The sequence below is a fragment of the Anopheles gambiae genome, chromosome 3, assembly GCF_943734735.2.
Source record: "Anopheles gambiae chromosome 3, idAnoGambNW_F1_1, whole genome shotgun sequence".
Lineage (NCBI taxonomy): Eukaryota > Metazoa > Arthropoda > Insecta > Diptera > Culicidae > Anopheles > Anopheles gambiae.
Window position 1 is genome coordinate 61,413,783 of NC_064602.1, and position 18,047 is coordinate 61,431,829.

Here is an 18,047-nt window from a genome sequence, read left to right on the forward strand (position 1 = left end):
GCTTCAATCCAACCCTGCAAATGTCAAGTGTCAGAAGATCGTTTGTTTACATAGCGTCGATACCGGCTCATAAACATTCAATCAGGCGAACAAAAAGGTAATTAATTAAAATAATTTTATCAAATTCCCCGGATTAATATGCTTTTTTCAGGTAAAGGTTTATTTAAGGTAAATGCTAATAGTGGAAACGTGTAGTTTACAATGAGCGTGTAATTTCTCTACATAGATTGCAGCTATTAGCGTGTCCTCTGCCAGATGTTAAACTTGTAGACATTCTTCGGTAATACCAGACATTTCTCCTTCTTGGTGTGGTCTCTCACATTAGTCGTGTCGATATAGTCAGTTTATACATTTGTAATGTTTTTCCAGCACGGTCGGCCCAAGGTTATGTCCTTTTTTCTTCGTTTGCATCCGAACTGCATCAAATGCTTGGAACACATTTGGATCTCCCAGTTTTTTACGCAGATCAGCACCTCTTGTTTTCAACAATTACGCGACGGTGTCATAGTAATATGAGTAATTATTCGATATGTAATGATTTAAGATAGTTCAGAATATTAAAAATTTGTATAACATATTTAGTCTAGCGCTACACTTTAAGTTCCATGTAGACACCAGTTCTCCGACAGGTCTCGCTTCATATGATCCATCCATCGAGTTTGCTGTGCTCCGCTGTGCCTCATACCGAATCCAACATCCTCATGACATGCCTCTGCCATCGTATCCTGCCAGCCTTCGCCACCGTCAGGATGCTTGGTTCGCCATAGAGCTCACCAAGCTCATGGTTCATCCTTTTTGTCCACAGTCGAACACATCGCTAAAGATGACCAGGAGGATGCGTTGCTTAAATGCACTTAAATACGCGTTTGCATCCTCCGCTAGGCTGGTCCACGGTGTCCGTAGAGGATCACCGGGCGAATCAATATACGATATATCTCACATTTCGTGCAGTCTCGAAGACTTCAGCATCTCAGCAGTCGATGAAGCCGTTGTCCGAAGTAACTCAAGATAGCAGAATGGTGCATATTTTACAGTTTAGAGAAGGGTGCCACTTGTAGTAATCAGTTCTTCTGCTTTTGTTTGCACAACAACAGCTGCCGGTCAAGGCCTGCCTGCACTCACTAGCGAAGTGGGCTAGGCTTTCAGTTACTTTTTGTTACCGTAGCAGGATAATTAGTCCTACGTATGGGGGCACGGTCTATTCGAGGCATGACCCAAGACGGGTATGTTGTTATGTAATTCGAGTTGACGACTGTACCACCAGATCGGCATGTTAGTTACTTGTTAATTAAAATAACTGATGATTAGTGTTATTTTATCATCCGTGGCTAATGATGATGAAAGCTAGTATATATGTATTTTGTTGTGTTCGTGTTCGCAGCCTCATATGCGTGTTGGATTACCGCAGGAATGTACGTTGTCATCATTTAATAAACACCAGCAAAAAATAAATATGTTGGAAAGCTGAATAGTTTACAAGCAAGAGTTTAGGTAAAATAAAAATGAAAAAAACAAATTCCTCACATAAAACTATTTATGGATCGAGGATGGTGATATTGTGGCTGCCGATGAAATCTTCCTACAAAACTATCAGTGGGGCCTTTGCCGTTTTAGGCCGCGGGGCCATGGGGCTCTCTCAAGCTGAGAAAACGTTCTCAAGCATTCATTTCAGTTTCTCAAGCACTCAAAACTTGTTCTCAGACGCGAGCCCGCGGCAGTCGTCAATTTTTATCATTTTGAGAAACCGATCCAGTCACTCACGTCTGAGTGCGATTGCCACCCGTCCGGCAAAATGAGTGTATTTTTTGAGTGATTTGAGTACCGTCCCCCGTTAGCAGTTACTCTTAGAAGAATGAGATACACCCTCGCGCGAGCCCTCCCCCTCACCCCACCCGGAACGCACGGTGCGCTCTGCAGTTCTCAATGTGTTGTGTTCTTTCCAATCATGCTACCAACACATCCAAAGATATTTGTTTCTTTCGTTTCTCGTTTTCTTTCATGCATTGCCACGATCGCAAATACGCACTTATTCTAACAACAAACACAAACACGGTCATTTTTGGTTACATTAAAAACTTTATTGAAACATAAATTACACTTTCACAACACATTTAGAATCCTTCATACTCACGAATGGCGTCATACTGTAAAGTACCGGGAGCCAGGCTGCGGGAAACTTGTCGACAATCTGTGTTGCCTCTGTTCAGCAAATTCTTACCTGTCGATGCACGCACTGCATGTGCGTCTGTGCACATTGTTTGTTCACTTCACACTTCACCAAAACACACCAGCACACGAGACTTTGCACGAAATGCACACCAACGCACAAACACTGCGCGCGGGACTTAGAACAAAACGCGTACAACTATCTCCGACAAAGCGTCGCGCTTTACTGGTGGTTTTGTACGCGTAGGAGGGGGAACATACGGAGCGATGGTTCGATGCTGTAGTGTAAGCGAGACAACACGATGTGACGAGCAGCTCGAAGTTATTGAGCTCGTTGAAAGAAGGCACACACACATTCACAGACGGCTCGTCAAAGCACGGTATTTGTATTGGTGTTAGTGAAGCGCGCGTACAGTATCGGACAGAATGATAGGACCCTAGTGTTTTCAACGCAGCATGCACCCGTTGGGACAGGTTTATGTGTGGTTTGTGTGTTTGTGTGTGTGTGCATGTGTGTGTATGTGTGTGTGTAAATGTGTGTGTGTGTGCATTTGTGTGTGTGTGTGTGGGTGTGTGTATGTATGTTTGAATGTGTATTGGTGTGTGTGTTTGTTTCACAAGTATGTCGTTTCGGATAGATTTGTTAGTAGTTTTTTTGTGTTTTGGGTTAGGTTTTTGTTGTAATTAGCAGGACCACCGCCCTCGCGAGCAGTGATCCCTATTCAAAAATGCAATAAGCTCAGTTTTTGATCTTATTGCCGTCGCCCACGATGACATTTATCATGCGTTGACGCATCGACATCACCAGATTCTGGATCGTTTTAGGTGGAATTTTGCTCCACACCTCTTGCATGTGATCGAAGAGGTGATCCAGATCTTCCGGTATGTTTTTACCCAGCCTCTTCTTGAATATTGCCCAGAGGTTCTCAATGGGATTGAGATCCGGGCTAAGGGCAGGCCACTTCATTGTTTTGACATTGTTGTCAGCAATCCAAGTTTGGACAGTCCCGGAAGTATGCTTAGAATCGTTGTCTTGCATAAACATCCAAGACCGAGGAAGGTTCTTCCTAGCATGCGATAGCAAATGAGTATCAAGAATGTCTCGATACCCAAAACGATTTAAATTACCGTGGATTCGAACCAACGGACCCATCCCATAGTAGGAGAAGCATCCCCACACCATGAGACTACCACCGCCATGCTTGAAAGTTTTGAAGCAGTACTTCGGATCAAGAGCACAATTAACAGGACGCCGAACCAACCTGCGTCCGTCCGAACCCTGTCGATTGAATTTCGACTCGTCTGACCACAAAACCCTGCGCCAATCCTCCTCATCGAAGAACATGTGCTCAATTGCAAATAACACCCGTGCGTTTTTATGCGCAGGTGTTAAATTGGGCACTTTGCGTGGCACTCGCGCGAGTAGCCCGGCACTGACCAATCTTCGCTGAACTGTTCTCGGCGTCACCGCCAATTTCAGTCTGCCTCGGATCTCTGGTGCCGAGCTAAACGGATGTTTCTTCGATATGTTTACGATCTTACGGTCTTCCTCCGCCGTGGTCTTTCGAGGACGTCCGGGTGACTTGCGCGTTTCGGTTGTCCGAAGCGCGTTTGCCACAAAGGTGCGCGATCGTTCCATCACGAACTCGATCGTTCTGCGCTTAATGCCAGCAGCCACCATTCGCTTAATGATATGGCGCTGATAATCGGTACAATGTTTACCTCGACCCATTGTTACTAAAATTGCTTGCTTAGACCGTCAAGAACTCTTCTTCTTCTTCTTTGGCTCAACAACCGTTGTCGGTCAAGGCCTGCCTGTATCCACTTGTGGGCTTGGCTTTCAGTGACTAATTGATTCCCCCCCATAGCAGGATAGTCAGTCCTACGTATGGCGGCGCGGTCTATTTGGGGATTGAACCCATGACGGGCATGTTGTTAAGTCGTACGAGTTGACGACTGTACTACGAGACCGGTCAAGAACACACTGGTTAAAAACTTGGACACGACTGATGCCGTGCACTGCCTGCGTTCTGCTTTTATACGCGATGAATCACATCGTTGTCGAGCAGCAAAAAAGCGTATTGATAAAAACTATCAATGAGTAAGCGAGTGAGCATCTACCCATTCAAAACCAGAACAGGCCAACGAAAAACGCCCATTGAAAAGAACACCTGCGCTCTTGCTCAATGCACACACAAAGTTTCCCATGCGCACACAACGTTTAACGCAGAGATGCACGCATGCCTTTCAATGGCGTGCACTGGTGAAACACCTGTGAGGGAACGCCGAGTTCATTGCTATTGTGCGCGTGCCCATTTCGCACCGGTGTCGTATTCACATTCATGAAACAGCACACCTGCGTTCTCGTCCGAGGAACAAGCGCTGCTGTCGATGCAAACTTTAGCTTTTATCCAAGTGTAAACACACGCTGTTTCACATGATAACACACATAAACAGAATGCTTGCAACGCAATATGAAACCATGTCAAGCTACGTTTCGTCAGACAAAAACCCGCACACACACACACACACACACACACACACACACACACACACACACACACACACACACACACACACACACACACACACACACACACACACACACACACACACACACACACACACACACACACACACACACACACACACACACACACACACACACACACACACACACACACACACACACACACACACACACACACACACACACACAAACACAAACACAAGTAACGTGGCAAAACAAGTGCACGGTGCGTTGAAAACACCAGGGTTCTATCTTAATGTCCGATACTGCACCTCCCGACAATGGCACTCAAATTCTCTCATTTTCTCATGCCCTCTCTGTCACATTCGTAGCTCGATCTCCCTCTTCTGGGACTTAGCGTTCTGAGCATGCGGTTTTAGCAACGGCCATTTCGTACCGCTTCGATCTCATCACCTTCTCTCCCCTCCCATCTTCCTTTTTGATCCTCGCTTTGGGGCTTGCAAATTTTTGATATGTCAAATGATAGCGAAGCCAAAATGTAAACAGCAAATGTTTGCGTGTGTGGTGATTTTGTAAGTATTTTATGCAAATTTTATGATATTTATCATCAAAAACGTTTTGTTTTGTAGAATAAACATAAAATCAACCACGGAAGCATGATTTAGTTGTGGTGGAAGCGAGAAAACAATGCTTGGAGCATGGAATAAAGCCGAATGAAATTTGTAACCTTCACGCACGACGCCGCCGCTAGGTAAGGTATGTTTATGTGTAATTACGATTATTGTTCCATTTTAGGGTGTGATTTGTGCAGGTTTATAGGTTTATAGGTTTATAATGCAGGGATTTGGGGTTTGAAGCAGACCGAAACGTACCGCAGAGCCGCTGTAAAGCAATGCGCGTGACGTCACGGATCGTTGCTCATTTCGCCTTGTTCTCTGAGTGACAGCCATACCATCAAGGCCAGATCAAGGCGAGAACAAGGCGAACGGTTTCCATACAGATTCTCTCTGAGATTGTTGAGAGGGATCTCATTTAACGTGTTCGCACAAGGTGTTCAGAATGTATGTTCTATTTGAATTACATAAGCATCTTGAGCTCTTTGGTCAATCTGTGGATTACAGTCTGTTCCCGAGTTATGCGGTTCTCGACTTACGCGTATTCGGAGATACGCGGTATTCTAAATTTGGGGCCCTTTCCGTTTTAAGTTCGTAGGCTGAAATTTCAGCCTGTCAGCTGTTTGCATTGTATAGCAGTTTTCGAGCAGCTATCTAAGTGGATATAATATGCAGGTGGGATTCTGCCAAGGTGGATGAATTTCAAAGGCTAATTTTTATCGCTTCTGTTTGCGAATGAAGATTTTATTTGTGTTTTGTATTCGTCAAGCCTCCAGAAAGCTTGTTTGAACAAAAGTTTTCACCCATCCTGTCAAAAAGTGATACTCAAATTTGGTTATAAAAAACATGCTATGAGACCACCTGGACACTACTACATCCACTTCGATTCTAAATTCCAACACCAGATCTCTTTGTAAGCTTTTAGTCGGAGCTTATCTTTATTATTCACAACTAATTAACAACGTATTAATCGATCCGAATCGGCGGATGGTTGCGAGAGAAGTGAACGAGCGATCGGCGCATCCGATCGCTGCTTCCTCGTTCGTCCTGCACTAAACTGGTCTAATATCTGTCAACTCAACTTACTCTATACCACAAGGTGATGTCCACTTAAGGTGGTGAATATGACAGCGACGTTGAGATTGCGGCATCTGATGTGCAGATGGCGCTGATCACCACATGACCCCCCACCAGTGACGTAGTCACGCTTAAGTTATTGCCGTCAAACGCGTAAGCGGACTGGCAATCTATGTTTGAAATCCGACGTGTTTGCGCCGTTTCGGTTGAGAGGAAATCTCAGGTGGTTTGATTGCTTCTTCAGACTCGAAAGCGGGTTTGAGACGGTCGATGGAAATTGACTCATTTTTATCTTTGATTTTGAGTACATAAAATTTTCGACATCTTCGTATAACCAGGTATGGTCCTTCATAGGGAGCCTGAAGACCAGTTCTTACTTTGTCTATTCTGACAAAAACTCTCTTGCATGTTTCGAGGGTCTTTGGTTTATAATAGTTTGTGGTGCTGTTGTGTTTCGGACTAGTTGGTTCCACGGACCGAAATGCTTTTTTTAGGTTAGCGATGAATTCTGGTGTATCACAAATGGTTACACCGGTAGATGGTAAAAAAACTTCGGACGGCAATCTAAGATTTTGTCCATAAACCATCTCCGCGGGAGAACCTTTTAATTCTTCCTTGTATGACAATCGAATACCTAACAGTATCAATGGAATTCGTAGAGTCCACTTCGGTGATTCATGGCATACTTTTAAAGCTTCCTTTAAATGGCGATGAAACCTTTCTACCATGCCATTGGCCTGCGGATGGTAAGCTGTTGTTGTGATGTGGTGTGTACCTAATAATTTGGTTAACTCATCAAACAATCGTGATGTGAATTGTCTACCCCTGTCGGTAGTTATCCTTAATGGACAGCCAAAACGGGAAACGTATTCTTCTACGAAAACTTTGGCAATCGTAGTTGCTGTGATGTCCGATAGAGGATAACACTCTGGCCATCTCGTAAACCGATCTACGATTGTTAGTAAATATGTTTTGTTTTCAGATGGTGGAAGAGGTCCTACAAGATCCATATGTATATGATCGAATCTCCCTTGGGGTATTGTGAAATTTTCGAAAGGAGACTTTGTGTGCCGTGTAATCTTTGATTTCTGGCAACCAATGCATGAACGAGTCCAGTTTGCAACATCTTTATTTATTGATGGCCAAAAATATCTGTCGGTCATTAATTTTCGTGATGCCTTTATTCCAGGATGAGAGGCATTGTGCACGCCCTCAAATGTTTTCTTCCGTAATGGAGTTGGTACATACAACCTGTTTTTACCTGTGGACGATTCAAAAAATAGTTCTGTATCCCCCAGCTTTAACTTGTTGATTTTGTACGAGGAATTACATTTTTCCTGGTTGTTGGTTAAATTAATTATTTGCTCATCTGAACTTTGATGTTCGGCAAATGATTTGTAATTTAAGTCGTCAATAGAATTTGTTTCCCCCACGCGTGATAGAGCATCTGCGACGACGTTACTATCACCTTTGATGTAGCGGATATCGCTAGTAAATTGTGAAATAAAATCGAGATGTCGATTTTGTCGTGGAGATTTTTCAGTTTTCGATATTAGCGCTGTTGTCAGAGGTTTATGATCAGTATAAATAGTAAACGATCTCCCTTCCAAAAAATATCGAAAATGTTTAATACTCAGAACGATTGCGAGTAGCTCTCTATCAAACGTAGAGTATTTTTGTTCGGTTGGGGACATAACCTTGGAAAAAAATGCTAAAGGTTCATCAAATCCTTCATGGTGTTGCTGAAGAACTGCACCCACCGCAAAATTAGATGCATCCGTGGTTAACGAGAAACTGGCGTTTGTCCTAGGATGCGACAATATCGTAGCGTTCGCCAGATCGGCCTTGACCTGTTGAAAAGCTTTGTCGCATTCCTCAGTCCAACTAAAAGTTTTTGTCTTTTTGTTGGTATTCTGTGCTACCAATTTGTGTAATGGTGCGAGGATGCCAGAAACCTTGGGCAAAAACCGATGATAATTAGACATTCCCACAAAACGTTGTAATTGTTTAACTGACGTTGGGGTTGGAAATGTTTGTATTGCATCAATTTTTGTTTTGCAGGGTTTAATCCCTTCTGATGAAATGGTATGACTTAGGAAATCTATAGAAGATACTCCCAACTCGCATTTGGATGGTTTTATTTTAATATCAAATTCAGCTAAACGATTGAAAACCTTTTTTAAATGTTGCATATGCGTTTCCTTCGACGGACTAGCGATTAGTATATCGTCGATATAAACAAAAACAAAATCAAAATCGTTGAACAGACTGTTCATAAATCTTTGAAATGTTTGGCTAGCATTTCTTAAACCAAATGGCATTCGAAGAAATTCATACAAACCGAAAGGTGTTGTGATGGCGGTTTTATGTATGTCTTCCTCGGCTATCGGAATCATATGGTAGGCTCGCACAATGTCGAGTTTTGAAAATATCGTGCAACCATAGAGATTCATGGTAAAATCCTGTACGTGAGGAACGGGATATCGGTCAGGTGTCGTGACCGCATTAAGACGACGATAGTCGCCACATGGCCTCCAATCCTGATCTCCCTTTTGTACCATGTGCAAAGGCGATGACGCTGGTGAGGATGACGGCCGGCAAATACCCATATCAACCATTTGCTGAAACTCTGCCTGAGCAATTTTATGCTTTTTTTGATCTAGGCGACGAGGTTTAGCAAAAGGTAATGGACCTTTTGTTTCTATATAATGAAACACATTATGTCTTACAGGTTTCCTATAATCCGGAGGTTCCACTAATGTGGGAAACTGATGTAAAATTTTTCCGAACTCTCCTGCATCGACTTGGTAATGTTTAGGTGAAGGGGTGTCTACATTTGCAAGAGCTCCTTTGGTTGTGAAACGGGTAAGAGGATCGATTAGCTTGCGTCCCTTTATATCGACCAAAATTCCTGTTTTAAATAAAAAATCTGCGCCTATTATGGGGCGGTTCACTGAGGCTATAATAAAAACGTGGCTAAAAATTCTCTTAAAACCTAAACATACTTGGATTAACTTCGTACCGTAGGTTACTATAGAGCTACCATTGGCTGCCTGAAGTAATAAATCCGTAGGTTTGTGAGGTTTTCCAGCCAAACTAAGAGGAATGACGGATACGTCTGCTCCTGTGTCCACTAAAAATGTAAGTGAAGTTTTTTCATCCTTGACAAATAATCGAGTAAAGGAGCTGTTGACTGCTCGTGGGATGTCCGCCACTTCCCGTGAGCCTCTTAGTTTTTTTGATCATTTGTGGAAGCCCCCCGCGATGAAGAAAAATTGCATGGTTCAACACACTTGTTTGCTTCATTACCAAAGCGATAATGGTACCAACAAAATGGTTTCCTTTGGCGCAATGGAGTCTTTTGACGAGGATTATTCCTGTTTCTCGAAGCACTTCGGTTTCGCCATCGTGATTGTCGAGGTTGGTGTGAATCTTTTCCCAAATTTTTAATTAAATCACGAATCTCACTAATTTCGCGACGAAGTTCTTCGGTAACCGACCCGCGTGAACTGTTTAGTCCGCTGGTTACTTCTGATATTGCGCCAGACTGTGTACACTCCCACAATCTGTCTGCTATTCTCGCTAGTTCCGCGTGGTCTTTGCTGTCTACTGCCACTAATGCAACTTCGATTGACTTTGGAAGTCTTGATTTCCATAGTTTTTGTACAAGTGTGAGTGAAAGGTCAGTCGAGTCACCAGCAATTTGTAGCATGTGACGATAAAATTCAGATGGACATTTATCCCCCATCTCAACATGGTATAATAAATTAGACAACCGTGCTTCTTCGCTACAAGTCAACCGTCTTAAAATGGTTTCTTTAAGGTGCGAATACGGTTTCTCTCGGTCTGGATTTTTAACGATATCCAGAACTTTTGCCAATACTTCCTTCGAGAGCGCAGCTACTAAATAGGAATATTGAGTTCGCTCTCGCGTGATATTCGATATCTCGAATTCCGCTTCGGCTTGGGCAAACCAAACCTCTGGCACTTCCTCCCAAAAATTTGGCAATTTTGTGGAAACGCGTTCTACGGCAAGTGGTTGGCTCGATGGTGTCAACGGTTTTTCAACGCGCTCTCCAACGCGCTCTTCCTCCCCGGCCTTAAGCGACATCACTATGTGGTTTACACTTTAGTAAAAAGTTTCCCTGTTCTAACTAACTATGTTCACAGTAGAACACTCCTGTGCGGTTAGTTCACCGTAATCCGATGATGTTGCTGGAAATCACTCGCCCGGCTGCTAACAATCTGGTTCTTCTTAGCCCGTCCGGCTTCAATAGCGATGGTGGAGGGCTGGCTATGATTTCGTGGCCACAAAAGTGATGACGTTGGCTGGACCGTATCCTCGTAGCAGCAATAGCGATGGCGTCAGGCTGAACCTCGTGGTCGAAATAGCGATGGCGTTGGCTGGGCCTCGTGGTAACAGTAGCGATGGCGTTGGCTGAGCCTCGTGGTAACAGGAGCGATGGCAGGTGTCTCAACTGACGGCCTTTGTGAACGCCGGAAAGTTGAAGGCTTGTTCCGGTATCTCGTGCCCGTGAAACGGCACACGGCTAGACGTTTGTCGTGTGACCGTGAATAAAAACGACGGCGCACGGCTGGATTCGTTCCTCGTGGCCGTAAAGGGCGATGGGGCACGATTAGAGCTCTGCCTCGTAGTTACAAGCACAAACGCTGATCTTCGTTGTAGTGGAGCCGTACAGCTGCCCAAACGATGTTCGTGTGTATTTCGGCGTTTGAGATGTAACGGTGCTGCGTGCCCGTGCGGTAGAAAAAAACGATGACGATCGGTCCGGATGAGACTGTACAGTACTGTACGTAGCTGTGTCTGCGACGGCGATCGGCTCTCTTTATCACTTTCTCTCGGCACTTTTTCACTCGCGTGGTTCTTGTTCACTCGTGAACCTTTAAGTTCACTCGCGGGAATAGTTTCGCGTGGACGGTGCGGTTACTTCGGAATATATCGTTCCAAAAACTAATTGTTGCTGTTACAGCAATCAATTTTGCGTAGCCGGATTCGGGATCACGTCGGGGTCACCAATGTAAGCTTTTAGTCGGAGCTTATCTTTATTATTCACAACTAATTAACAACGTATTAATCGATCCGAATCGGCGGATGGTTGCGAGAGAAGTGAACGAGCGATCGGCGCATCCGATCGCTGCTTCCTCGTTCGTCCTGCACTAAACTGGTCTAATATCTGTCAACTCAACTTACTCTATACCACAAGGTGATGTCCACTTAAGGTGGTGAATATGACAGCGACGTTGAGATTGCGGCATCTGATGTGCAGATGGCGCTGATCACCACACTCTTTAATGCACCTTGGGATAAATGAAATCACCACCTTGTTTAGCCATTTTTTCGAATAGGTGAAGAGCCCCAGTGGTGGATTCAACGGAATTGAGCTGCCGTCTATTTAATCTAGCATTTATTACTGTGTGTGGAGTTGGATTTAGAATCTTATTAGGAGCTCCATTGTAGTATAGGGTTCCATAGATGGCAGGGCACGTAGCTGACAGTACGCCTGGTCACTTTCCTCTTCGATAGGAAAAAAATGTACCCATCTTCTCCTCCCTTATCAGCATCTCAACTCTCCTGGTCACTTATAGCCAACGATACTATAGACTTATCAGGCACAACGATGAATGTTTTAAATCGTGTATTACCATTTTACACTTCATATCTGCCGGCATTTGTTCACAATAGCTGTCACAGAAGCGTCTCACTTTTGCTGTTGGGCCAACGGTATCAATAAAACGGTAGTCCTACAGAGCATATTTGCGATGCTGCTCACGCCGGTTCAAACATGTGCATGTCATATCTCAATAAATGTTTCATTAATGGTCCTTTCTATCGTGGAACATAATTCAACAAAGGACAATTCAGTAACAATTGTTTATTTCATTAGAGTCAAATTGACAGCATTTTTCGTTTGATTTTAGTTTAGTTTAGTGTTTATTAATCGATGGACTATAAAGCCCTCTCGAGTCAAATTTTGTTTACAATGGACATTAGGTAACGAACAGAACATTTATTTATAGTTTTAGCGCCTCAGCTTACCAGCTCGCTCCAGTGGTCGGCATCGTGACAGAGGATTGCTGATTTAAAGGTCCTATGCCATCGTTCGACGATACCATTCGATTGGGGATGATACGCAGTAGTCCGAAAATGGCTAGATCCGAGCAACCGAGCTAGTTGGGAAAACACTCGAACTGACTCGATGACTCGAACTGGCGCCCTTGATCGGACGTAATGAATGCAGGAACGCCAAATCTGGATATCCACCCGCAAACAAGAGCGTCGGCGATTGTTGTCGCGGTCATGTCTGGAAAGGCCCCACGATGTCTATGTTGATGTGCGAAAATCGACTGTCCTGTGCTGAGTACCGAGACACAGGCGATTGCGTGTGGCGTGTAACTTTCGATCGTTGGCACTGTCAGCAGCTCCTAGCAAAGAGGATGCTTTCCTTGCGAATGTTTGGCCACATAGTTATTGTTGGACGCATTCCGAACAATTAAAAGTGAAATCAGTTCCGTTATCGTCATTCCAGGCTCATAGTCAGCGCCTACACGTAAGGTCCAAAACAGCCGAAGTCATACAAAATAATGAAAAAGTCTGCGCCTTTTTGTTCTGGCCTCCTCGCGAAATTTACCGAGCTGAACCGAATAGTTGTGTTCGATAAACATGTATGCGTATCAGGAAGCTGAAGTTGTACTGCTTACTTACCGTATGCCGCTGTGATACCGAGCGAGACGCATAGACATCGCGTCTAGAGGACTGTGTAGTCGTGAGGAAACTTGTTTGTGTCTCTTTTGCCTTGTCCTTGCCTTTAGATCCTGAGGAGTGAAGCATGCATACTTTTCGGATACGTTCGGTTTTTAAGTTCTGTCCCTCTCATGTGAATGGTGAAAATAGAATCGTATGCAATCGGTTCTGCATTCGGACGTGGGCAGGCCCGTGGACGCCGTTTGTACGCAGACTCTGAGCTCCAGCAGTGATGGCTGCGTGGCAGTTGGAGATGAATACTACCAGATTTGTGGTAATTCTACGTCGAGGGAAGAAATCATGCTGGCCTTTAGAAATATAAGAACGACAGAGATACATAAGCGAGCTTTGTATGACCATCTCAAACACCACAAACCAATTGCATCTTGAAGGAACCACACGTGTCATTTTGAGCAGACCGGTTACAAGAACAGTGTACCCAAAAGATAGAAACACGTGGAGTAAAATTTTGTGAATCGGACGAAATAAATCGAACAAATCATACGTGAAAAAGGACACAAAGCATACGAATTACCGATACGATGGGAGTCATCGACCCCGGTGGGGGGTGGGGGGTGTTTATTTCCCTCTCAAACTATTATAATGGATTAAGAGTAGATTTCCAAATAGGGTCCGCAGAGGAACCTAGCAGAAAAATAAAAAAGAGACCCAATTGAGGAAAATAAACGAAGTGCACGAATCGGAAGGAAGATTTTGGGTGATAAAAGCGGAAAAAGAAGACAAAGACTTAAATCGGACAAACCTATTCTTAGTGAAAAAGACAATTGATGTGGTAGTTGGAGAAAACAATGCTAATATTACGAGAATAAGAGGAGGAAAACTACTAGCGTTACGACGGTGAACGGATCTGTGGGCCACGCGAAAGATGCGGCCTTGTGAGTTAACCCCGCTTGGGTAACAGCGATCTTCTCGTCCGTTCGACACCATTTATTAACCTTCCCGCTAGTTGCTCTCTCAAGTAATTTGAGGAGCATATGCCGCAGAAGGGGGTGAAGAGGGAAGAGAGATTTCTTTCGTGATGCGAATATGCAAATTAAAAAAAGGCGAAGTTTCTAAGAGTTGCAACATTCGAACTGTTTCTTTATTCAATGTTTGGTCCCTTTTATACCCACGGAAGCCCATACAATTTTAGGGTGTTAGTGTATCCTTTCCGAGTATAATTAGTACATAACTGTACGTACGCGTGAGTGCCGTGTGTTAGTGTTTGTGACGCATATTTATTACGCTTTTACACGCAGCGTACCCGTTTTCGAGTTTAAGGTGATCGCGCACCTCACGAATTTACCAATCCAATCCAATCATTACTGAGTTCGGTTCTAGAGCTCGAGCGGTACAGACGTAGATGCAGAGTGCTCAGCAAAACAAAAAAAAACTAAAGACAAGTGTGCGTTAAAAATACTAGCGTGTGGCAGACCGGCACCATGTCGGCAACGGGACAATCCAGCATCAAGTTGGACTTTTCTCATGTCCCAAACAAGCCAACAACTAATGAAGTGATTGACTTCATAACCGGGAAACTTGGAATTTCGATGATACAGGTGAACAGAATTCACCTCCGGACGTCGTCCGTTTCATGTCACGTAGACATCAAGGAGCAAAGTATTGCCTTGGACATCGTAGAAAAGAACGATGGCAAACACACTATTCAGTGTAAAGGTGTGGAATATCCCATACCAATTACTATGGACGATGGGTCAACGATCGTGAAGATTCACGACGCTTCAGCGCAAGTTACAAACACACACATAAAAAACCACATGCAGAGATACGGAGACGTTATCTGCGTTACCGAAGGTGTGTGGAGCGACGCCTTCGCATGTGCCGGTATTCCGAACGGATATCGCTACGTTAGGATGGTAATCAAGAAACAAATACCATCTTATATCCATATCAACGGTGAAACAACTCTCGCTACCCATAGAGGACAGCAGCACACATGTCGCAAATGCGATCATCCCGTACACCACGGAATGACCTGTTTGAGCAACAGAAAGCTCAACAGCCAAAAAACAAACCTAATGGATAGGCTAAAATCGTACGCAGACGTAACGACGAGTGGGATCCAACAGAAACAAAATACACTAAATACAACAACTACGACGAATACAATCCCAGTGGAACAACCACCACAACCTCAACCGGGGACATCGGGACTGAAATTTATACCAATAAAACAAACTGATGCAATGACGAACGATAACAGCACCGTCACAGAGACAGCGGTTAATTTGGAGACCAATAAGGGGTACAGGTCACGATCGCCTTCGGTGAAAAGACAAGCTGAAAAAAAACTGACTGACTTTATAACGGTAGAATCGAAACGATGGCGAACGAGGTATACGAAATCGGCTGAAGACAAAATTATAAAAGGTAGGAGACAATCTCGATAAATTATAATTACTAACACAGCTGAAAAAAAAACGATTCGACACATCGCAAAGTAAAAGATAATTTCGAAATGGCCAACACCACTACACATTCAAACATAACAGAATTCAAAAAATCCTATCGTATAGGAAGTATCAATATCTGCAATATATCTAACACAACCAAAACAGACGCTCTGATAGCCACAGTAAAAAAGCTAGATTTAGATATAATATGCATGCAAGAGGTCAATGATTCGTCATTGGAAATAATTCAAGGCTATGAATTAATAACAAACATAGATGAACGACAAAGAGGGACTGCAATAGCTTTGAAGCAAGACATTTCATTTACCCATGTAGAAAAAAGTTTAGACGGGAGAATTATATCCCTATGCTTTGGCAGAACAAAACTAATTAATATCTACGCACCATCTGGTAGCCAAAACAGAATACAAAGAGAACGTTTCTTTCAACAGTCGTTAGCATATCACTTAAGACATCCCGTTGAAAATATAATTATTGTAGGAGATTTCAACTGCATTATTGATAAAAAAGATGCACTTGGAACCTCGAACTATAGCCCAGCATTACGTAATGCAATTAATAATTTGAATTTAGTAGATACTTGGAATTTGTTAAAAAACGAACCAGAATTTACTTACATTACTTCAAACTCTGCTTCACGTATAGATAGGATCTATGTATCACGTAATCTAAAAGAAAATCTCCGCTCGGTTGACATTCACAGCGTTTCGTTTAGCGATCACCGTGCTTATGTCATACGATTAGCACTGCCAAATAATAATCAACAAATAATAACAAGGCAAAAGCTATGGTCATATAGGAAATATATTACAACACAAGAAATTCAAAACGAATTCAAAGAAAACTGGATAAGATGGACCAGGCAAAAAAAACACTATGGAAACTGGTTAACATGGTGGATAAAATATGCAAAACCAAAAATCAAAAGTTTTTTCCTATGGAAAACTAAAATGCATTACAAAGAATATAATCAAACGCATGATAGGTTACAATCTAGATTAAATGAATCATATTCGAAGCTTGTAAATAATCCTGATGAAAAAATAACTATAAATCGTTTAAAAGCTGAAATGCTTACACTACAAAGGAAACTGACACAAAACTTTATCAAAGAAAACAATAACTACATTGCAGGAGAACCAATGTCTACTTTTCATCTATTTAAACGAAGGAAAAATCGTAATTTCATTAAAAAACTCCGTTTAAATAATCGAACATTAGAAAACGAAAAAGAGATACTCGACGCCATTCAAGAACAATTCAAGCTACTCTTTTCAGGCAACGATAATTGTTTAAATTCAACTCCAATGATTCCCCGAAAAATACCTGAGGCATGTGTGCTCAATAATGATCTAACAAAAGAAATTGAAACTGTAGAAATATTTCATACCATTCGAACAGCAACTAAAAATCGTAGTCCAGGATTAGATGGTTTACCATATGAGTTCTATGAAACATTTTTTGATATTATTCATAAGGAACTTAATCTTATAATCAATGAAGCTCTTGATAATGATATTCCACCCGAATTTGTTGAAGGAATAATTGTTTTAATACCAAAAGATAATAATACCTTCGAAATCGAAAATTGGAGGCCTTTAACACTGCTCAACGCAGATTATAAGATTTTTAGTCGAATTTTGAAATTCAGAATGAAAAATATCCTTGACACACACAATATCCTAACATCTTCTCAGAAATGTGGCAACGGAAAAAACAATATCTTTCAGGCACTTCTTTCGATTAAAGATAGAATTATGAACCTCAAGGAAAAGAAAATAGCAGGAAAACTCATCTCTTTTGACATGGAAAAGGCATTTGATCGAGTCGACCATACATATTTGTATAAAACCTTGACGGCAATTGGATTTAAAGAAAACTTTATAACGCTCATAAAAAAAATTTACTCAGTATCTACTTCAAGATTGTACATAAATGGATCCCTCCAAGAAAAACTTCATATAAAAAGATCGGTAAGGCAAGGAGACCCCATGGCAATGCATTTATTTACCTTGTATATCCACCCGCTTCTATGCAAATTAGAAAACATATGCAACAGTCAGAATGATCTAGTCAACTGTTATGCAGATGACATTTCTATTATCACAACGGATCTTAATAAAATATTCAACATAAAAAAAGCATTCGAGGAATACGAAACTGAGTCAGGAGCAAAGCTTAACACAAACAAATCCCTGGCAATGGACATAGGAGTAGTCAATAATCAAAATAGAATCAACACAGAATGGATTGAAAACAGAGAAAAAATCAAAATCTTAGGGATTCTATTCACAAACTCATTTCGTTTGACGATGGAATTGAATTGTGAAGCGACAACACATAAATTTGCTCAATTAGTAAGACAGCACAGAATGAGGGAGCTCAACATTCAGCAACGGGTTATACTAGCCAATACTTTCCTAACATCGAAATTGTGGTACATTGGATCAGTTATGACAATAAGCAAATACCATCTTGGGAGGCTTACATTCTATCTGGGA